The sequence below is a fragment of the Cebus imitator genome, unplaced genomic scaffold, assembly GCF_001604975.1.
Source record: "Cebus imitator isolate Cc_AM_T3 unplaced genomic scaffold, Cebus_imitator-1.0 Scaffold42, whole genome shotgun sequence".
In the NCBI taxonomy this organism is placed as follows: domain Eukaryota; kingdom Metazoa; phylum Chordata; class Mammalia; order Primates; family Cebidae; genus Cebus; species Cebus imitator.
The window spans coordinates 12,324,055-12,330,054 of NW_016107357.1; positions in this window are offsets into that span (position 1 = coordinate 12,324,055).

Sequence of the window (6,000 nt, forward strand, 5' to 3'; positions counted from 1 at the left end):
ACTGCCATTACCAAGGCAGTTCTAACTATACCTCTATAAACAAAACCGCAAGGAAGTTCACACAGCAGCTGGGCAGAGCCCATGGCAGCTCAGCAATGCCTCTGCTGGCAGACTGTGACTAGGCTACCTCCTTGCTGGGGAGGGCAGCTCTGAAAAAAAGGCAGCAGCACATCAGGAACTTATAAATAAAGCCCCACCTTCCCAGGACAGAGCACCTGGGAAAAAGGGCGTTTATGAGTTTTTGCAGCAGCAGACTTAAACATACATGCCCATCAGCTCTGAACAGAACATCGAAGTTCACAGCTCAGTACTTGAGCTCCTATGAGGGACAGATTGTCTCCTCAAGCAGCTCCCTGGCCCCCATATAAGAGCCACCTCATAAAGGAGGGCTCAGGCTGATATTTGGTGGGTATCCTTCTAGGACAACGATAACAGAAGAAGAAATTGGCAGCAACTCTTACTGTTCTGCAGCTGCCACAGGTGATCCCCAGGCAAGCAGGGTCTGGAGTGGACCTCCAGCAGTCCTACAGCAGAGGGACCTGTTAGAAAGAAAACTAAAAAACAGAAATAACTTCAACAGCAACAAAAAGGATGTCCACTTAGAGACCCCATCCAAAAATTACCAACTACAAAGACCACAGGTAGATAAATCCACAAAGATGGGAAGAAACCAGTGCAAAAAGGATGAAAACACCCCAAACCAGAAAGCCTCCCCTCCTCCAAGGGATCACAACTCCTCACCAGCAAAAGAACAAAGCTGGATGGAGAATGAGTCTGATAAACTGACAGGCTTCAGAAGGTGGGTAATAAACATCTCTGAGCTAAAAGAACATGTTCTAACCCAACAAAGAAACTAAGAACCTTGAAAAAAGGTTTGACGAAATGTTAAGGAGAATAAACAGTTTAGAGAAGAGTATAAATGACTTCAAGGAGCTGGAAAACAACACGAGAACTTCGTGAAGCATACACAAGTTTCAATAGCCAAATCAACCAAGCAGAAGAAAGGATATCAGAGATTGAAGATCAACTCAATGAAATAAAACAAGAAAGCAAGATTAGAGAAAAAAAGAGTAAAAGGAAATTAACAAAGCCTTTAAGAAATATGGGATTATGTGAAAAGACCTAATCTACGTTTGATAGATGTACCTGAATGTGACAGAGAAAATGAATCCAAGCTGGAAAACACTCTCCAGGATATTATCCAGGAGAACTTCCCCAACCTAGCAAGGCAGGCCAGTATTCAAGTCCAGGAAATACAGAGAACACCACAAAGATATTCCTCAAGAAGAGCAACCCCAAGGCATATAATCATCAGATTCACCAGGGTTGAAATGAAGGAAAAAATGCTAAGGGCAGCCAGAGAGAAAGGTCAGGTTACCCACAAAGGGAAGCCCATCAGACTCACAGCGGATCTCTCAGCAGAAACCCTACAAGCCAGAAGAGAGTGGGGGCCAATATTCAACATCCTTAAAGAAAAGAACTTTCCACCTAGAATTTCATATCCAGCCAGACTAAGCTTCACAAGCAAAGGAGAAAGAAAATCCTTTATGGACAAGCAATTGTTGAGAGATTTCATCACCACCAGGCCTGCCTTACAAGAGCTCCTGAAAGAAGCACTAAACAAGGAAAGGAACAACCAGTACCAGCCACTCCAAAAACATACCAAATGGTAAAGAACATCGAAACAATGAAGAAACTGCATCAACTAATGGGCAAAACGACCAGCTAGCATCAAAATGGCAGGATCAAATTCAATATAACAACATAACCTTAAATGTAAATGGGCTAAATGCCCCAATCAAAAGACACAGACTGGCAAATTGGATAAAGAGTCAAAACCCATTGGTGTGCTGTATCCAGGAAACCCCTCTCACGTGCAAAGATGCACACAGGCTCAAAATAAAGGGATGGAGGAAGATTTACCAAGCAAACGGAGAGAAAAAAAAAGCAGGAGTTGCAATCCTAGTCTCTGATAAAATAGACTTTAAACCAACAAAGATCAAAAGAGACATTACATAATGGTAAAAGGATCAATGCAATGAGAACAGCTAACGATCCTAAATATATACGCACCCAATACAGGAGCACCCAGATACATAAAGCAAGTTCTTGATGACCTATAAAAGACTTAGACTCCCACACAATAATAGTGGGAAACTTTAACACTCCACTGTCAATGTTAGATCAATGAGACAGAAAATTCACAAGGACATCCAGGACCTGAACTCAGATCTGGACCAAGCAAACCTAATAGACATTTACAGAACTCTCCACCCCAAATCCACAGAATATACATTCTTCTCAGCATCACATGACACCTTCTCTAAAACTGACCACATAATTGGAAGTAAATCACTCCTCAGCAAATGCAAAAGAATGGAAATCATAACAAACAGTCTCTCAGACCACAGTGCAATCAAATTAAAACTCAGGATTAAGAAACTAAGAACTGCAAAACTTCATGGAAACTGAACAACTGGCTCTCGAATGTTGACTGGATAAACAATGAAAAGAAGGCAGAAATAAAGATGTTCTTAAAAACCAACGAGAATGAAGACACAACATACCAGACTCTATGAGACACATTTTAAGCAGTGTCTAGAGGAAAAATTATAGCAATAAATGCCCAGATGAGAAGCAAGGAAAGATCTAAAATCAACACTCTATCATCAAAATTGAAAAAGCTAGAGGAGCAGGATCAAAAAAACTCAAAAGCTAGCAGAAGACAAGAAATAACTAAGATCAGAGCAGAACTGAAGGAGATAGAGACACAAAAAACCTTCCAAAAAAAATCAGTAAATTCAGGAGCTGGTTTTTCAAAAAGATCAACAAAATAGACCACTAGCCAAATTAATAAAGAAAGAAAAGAGAGAAGAATCAAATAGATGCAATAAAAAATGATAAAGGGGATATCATCACTGATTCTACAGAAATACAAACCACCATCAGATTACTACAAAGAACTCCATCCACACAAACCAGTAAACCTGGAAGAAATGGATAAATTCCTGGACACTTGCACCCTCCCAAGCCTAAACCAAGAAGAAGTTGAAACCCTCAACAGACCAATAACAAGGGCCGAAGTTGAGGCAGCAATTAATAGACTACCAACCAAAAAAACGCCCAGGTCCAGATTGGTTGACAGCTGAATTCTACCAGACATACGAAGAGGGTGAAACTATTCCAAAGAATACAAAAGGAGGGAATCCTTCCCAAATCATTTTATGAGACCAACATTATCCTGATGCCAAAACCTGGCAGAGACTCAACAAAATAGAAAACTTCAGGCCAATATCCATGATGAACATAGATGCAAAAATCTTCAATAAAATACTGGCAAACCGATTGCAACAGCACATCAAAAAGCTTATCCATCACGATCAAGTAGGATTCATCCTGGGGATGCAAGGCTCGTTCAACATATGCAAGTCTATAAATGTAATCCACCACATAAACAGAACCAAAGACAAAAACCACATTATCTCAATAGATGCAGAGAAGGCCTTCGACAAAATTCAACAGCCTTCATGCTAAAAACTCTAAATAAACTAGCTATTGACGGAACGCAGCTCAAAATAAAAGCTATTTACGACAAACCCACAGCCAATATCATATTGAATGGGCAAAAACTGGAAGCATTCCCTTTGAAATCTGGCACTACACAAGGATGCCCTCTCTCACCACTCCTATTCAATGTAGTATTGGAAGTTCTAGCCAGAGCAATCAGGCAATAAAAAGAAATAAAGTGTCTTCAATTAGGAAAGGAGGAAGTCAAATTGTCTCTATTTGCAGACAACATGATTGTATATTCAGAAGACCCCATCGTCTCAGCCCAAAATCTCTTTAAATTGATAAGCCACTTCAGGAAAGTCTCAGGATACAAAATCAATGCGCAGAAATCACAAGCATTCCTATACACCAATAACAGACTTAAAGACAGCCAAATCAAGAATGAACTGCCATTCACAATTACTACAAAGAAAATAAAATACCTAGGAATACAACTAACAAAGGATGTAAAGGGCCTCTTCAAGGAGTACTACAAACCACTGCTCAAGGAAACAAGAGAGGACACAAACAGATGGAAAAACATTCCATGCTCATGGTTAGGAAGAATCAATATTGTGAAAATGGCCATACTGCCCAAAGTAATTTACAGATTCAATGCTATCCCCATCAAGCTACCTATGACCTTCTTCACAAAACCACCTTAAACTTCATATGGAAGCAAGAGAGCCCACATAGCCAAGGCAATTCTAAACAAAAAGAACAAAACTCGAGGCATCATGCTACCCTGTCTTCAAACTATACTACAAGGCTACAGTAATCAAATCAGCATGGTACTGGTACCAAAACAGAGATATAGACCAATGGAACAGAACAGAGGCCTCAGAGACAATGCCACACATTTACAACCATCTGATCTTTGACAAACCTGACAAAAACAAGCAATGTGGAAAGGATTCCCTGTTTAATAAATGGTTTTGGGAAAACTGGCTAGCCATGTGCAGAAAACAGAAACTGGACCCCTTCCTGACACCTTACACTAAAATTAACTCCAGATGGATTAAAGACTTAAACATAAGACCTAATACCATAAAAACCCTAGAAGAAAACCTAGGCAAAACCATTCAGGACATAGGCATAGGCAAGGACTTCATGACTAAAACACCAAAAGCATTGGCAACAAAAGCCAAAATAGACAAACGGGATCTAATTAAACTCCAGAGCTGTACATCAAAAGAATCATTACAGTGAACCAGCAACCAACAGAATGGGAAAAATAATTTGCAATCTACCTATCTGACAAAGGGCTAATATCCAGAATTTACAAAGAACCAAAACAGATTTACAAGAAAACAAAAAACCCATTCAAAAGTAGGCGAAGGACATGAACAGACACTTTTCAAAAGAAGACATTTGTGAGGCCAACAAACATATGAAAAAATGCTCATCACTGGTCATTAGAGAAATGCAAATCAAAACTACATTGAGATACCATCTCACGCCAGTTAGAATGGTGATTGTTAAAAAATCTGGAGACAACAGTTGCTGGAGAGGATATGGAGAAATAGGAACACTTTTGCACTGTTTGTGAAAGTGTTAATTAGTTCAACCATTGTGGAAGATAGTGTGGTGATTCCTCAAGGACCTAGAAATAGAAATTCCATTTGATCCCGCAATCCCATTACTGGGTATATATCCAAAGGATTATAAATAATTCTATTAGAAAGACACAAGCACATGTATGTTCACTACAGCACTGTTTACAATAGCAAAGACTTGGAACCAACCCAAATGCCCATCGATGATAGACTGGACAAGGAAAATGTGGCACATATACACCATGGAATACTATACAGTCATAAAAAACGATAAGTTTTTGTCCTTTATAGGGACATGGATGAATCTGGAAACCATCATTCTCAGCAAACTGACACAAGAACAGAAAAACAAACACTGCATGTTCTCACTTATAGGCAAGTGTTGAACAATGAGAACACATGGACACAGGGAGGGGGGCATCACACACTGGGGTCTGTTGTGGGGGAATAGGGGAGGGACAGCGGGGGGTAGGGAGGTTGGGGAGGGATAACGGAGAAATGCCAGGTATAGGTGACAGGGGGTGGAGGCAGCAAACCATATTGCCATGTATGTACCTATGCAACAATCCTGCATGTTTTGCACATGTACCCCTGAATCTAAAGTGCAATTATATATATGTATACACACATACACACACAAATACAAAAATTAGTGTTGTGGCAGGGACCTGTAATCCCAGCTACTCGGGAGGCTGAGGCAGGAGAATCGCTTAAACCAGGCAGTGGAGGTTGCAGTGAGCTGAGATCACACCACTGCATGACAGAGTGAGACTCCATCTCCAAAAAAAAAAAAACTGTTTTGCTTTTGTAGACTAGATATGCATATGCATATCCTTACTGGAAATTCTAAGGTGGAAAGGACAAAAACTTCATGCTGTCCCATTGTCCAAAAGCT